Source organism: Sprattus sprattus, assembly GCF_963457725.1.
Source record: "Sprattus sprattus genome assembly, chromosome: 7".
NCBI classification, from domain to species: domain Eukaryota; kingdom Metazoa; phylum Chordata; class Actinopteri; order Clupeiformes; family Clupeidae; genus Sprattus; species Sprattus sprattus.
The window spans coordinates 7,734,131-7,736,630 of record NC_137926.1 but is presented as its reverse complement, the minus strand read 5'-3'; the positions used below and the strand labels follow the sequence as shown (position 1 = coordinate 7,736,630).

At 45.7% G+C, this 2,500-nt stretch overlaps 1 protein-coding gene across 1 annotated transcript in view; it reads left to right on the top strand.

Annotated features, from left to right (window-relative positions):
* dcc (DCC netrin 1 receptor) overlaps positions 1-2,500 on the top strand; it is a gene marked incomplete at both ends in the record, with an annotated part of 169,006 nt that overhangs the window by 123,808 nt on the left and 42,698 nt on the right.

The following is a 2,500-nucleotide window of genomic DNA, read 5'->3' as shown; positions in this document are numbered from 1 at the left end:
CCCCCTCATTAGCGCGCTGTTTAGCATCTGTCGCGGTGAACCCGGCGATGTCGCGGGGGATCCTCTGGGGGGCCTGCCTGCCGCCGCTGTCTCCGGGCTGGCAGCTCAGCAATGGCTGCTGCCGTATCCAACGGCACAAAGAGACTGATTTATTACCGGAGCGCTGCTGCAGCTTCACTGCGGTTGGGTGAGAGAGAGAGAGAGAGAGAGAGAGAGAGAGAGAGAGAGAGAGAGAGAGAGAGAGAGAGAGAGAGAGAGAGAGAGAGAGAGAGAGAGAGAGAGAGAGAGAGAGAGAGAGAGAGAGAGAGAGAGAGAGAGAGAGAGAGAGAGAGAGAGAGAGAGAGAGAGAGAGAGAGAGAGATTTTATTTGATTTTATAAAAAACTTTTATTTGTAAACAGTAACGCCAACAGTATTTTACACCTTATTCAAAACAAACGGAAATGAAAATCATCATCAAATGAGCACACAGTTTTTTCACAGAAATATTTGCCATTGTTTTGCAGAAACAAAAATCACTGTACATTACAACACACAATTGAAACCAGGCTCAGTTATTCCAACACAGGAGCAAACAATATTACAAGTCATACAAAACCCTTCCTTACACATACATATAAACTAAGTATGCTTAGTTGTTTTATCACGCAACTTTTTCCTCAATTTGCTCAATATTTTCCGGAGACGAAAAACATCGTTATCCTCAAATGCACCCTCCCTCATGAAACAGACAACATCGTTAACAAACTGCGAGCAATCAGGAAAATACAGTTCCGCCTCCACTTTCCGCAACCCTTTCGTGTCGCGTAGGAAACTGTTAATTGCCTCTGCAGTATATTTCGTTTCTTCGCTGGAGAGCTGTGCCTCTCCCTGCGAACACTCGGACAAGTTTGAGTCAATGGATTCGCAATCGCTATCCAGATTACCACTCGTGTGTGTGTCTTTTTTCACTTTAGACCCGGTAACCTCCACCGGGTTTATCTTTCTCTTCGCCGGTACTTTAAAGACTGGGTCTATGTCAATGGCCTCAGCCTGAGCCACATTCACTGACGGTTGAGGCACTGTCAGTGTCTTTACTGAATGCCCCTTCTCATTAGCATTTTCACCTGGTCCAGCCGCAGCTACCTCTGCCACGGCTGGCTCAATCAGCACCGAAGCACCGACCACGGCTTCGGGGCAAAGCACAATCAGATCCACTACGGACTGAAAACCCCCCTCAAGTCCGCTTCCCTCGGTCCCATCCTCCGAGGGTTCTACCTCAGTGTCTGGTGGAACAACTATGGGGGACTCAGCCACTTTGGTTTTGGCTGGAGTGTCCTCCTTTGTGTTGCCCTTTTTACCGGGACAAAAAACACCCGATGTGTCCTATTCCACCGCAACTGAAACATTTTAACGCAGTGTCTGACGTTGCATACACCACATAATCGAACCCGTCCACCCTTAATTTGAACACAAGCTCAATCTCCTCCATGCCACTATTTAGGACCATGTATGCTTGCCTTCTAAAAGACACTAGATGTCGAAGTAGGGGCGATTTACATCCCAGAGGGATTTTTCGAACAGATGAAACCAGCTTGCCATAACGTTGCAACTCTTTAACAATTAGCTCATCTTTGATGAACGAGGGTACATTTGAAATTATAACTTTCTTGGCGGGGGTACTGAGTGGGAGGACTGGCATGTAGGAATCATTGAGTACTATACCCCTCACAATTACCTCATTAGCGTTCTCAATTGTGTTGAGAAACAACACCACCGCATTATTCATCCGTGAAGCCGACTTCACGTTACCGTGCCCAATTAAATTTCCAACCTCCAAACTAACATTCTCCACACTTGCGGTGCATTCAACTTTGATACCATGTAGGCGCGTTAGTTTGTCAAAATCCATGCTTCCCGCGGCCGCCATACTCCCAGCAACAAGCCGGTCGCAGACTCCACGGGGAAACAATAGCCTAAGTGATATTTACAAACACCCAGCTAAACCAAAACCCCAGTAGTTGTAAAACTAAAGTGCCACCAAAATAATTAAAATGATTAAACACATATAAACAACACACAAAGGGAGAAAAGTTAGAAGTAGCACTTGCTCACTCACACTCACTCACGGAGCTCACACACGCACGTCCACTCAGGTCGAGAGAGAGAGAGAGAGAGTCACGTGTTGCTCGGTGATAGCAGCAGCAGAAACATGGACTGTGTGTTGTTAATCATTTAGCACACACATGTGAACTGGCAAATTATGCACAATTGTTAAAAATATTGTTACATAATGTATTATATATTATATTATTTCAATACTGTCATATAATGGTCTGCTCAATCTAGAATCTTCTTTCCCACTCATTCATGTCATTGTTCACATTTTACTGTGGTGCTCTGTCATGGCCGCCTCCATTGTGATGTGCCTTGTTGCCTTCGGTTCACTTCATGCTCTGAGCACACACACACACACACACACACAAAAGCTGCCGCTGTCTGAAGCTCCTCAAAAGCCCAAC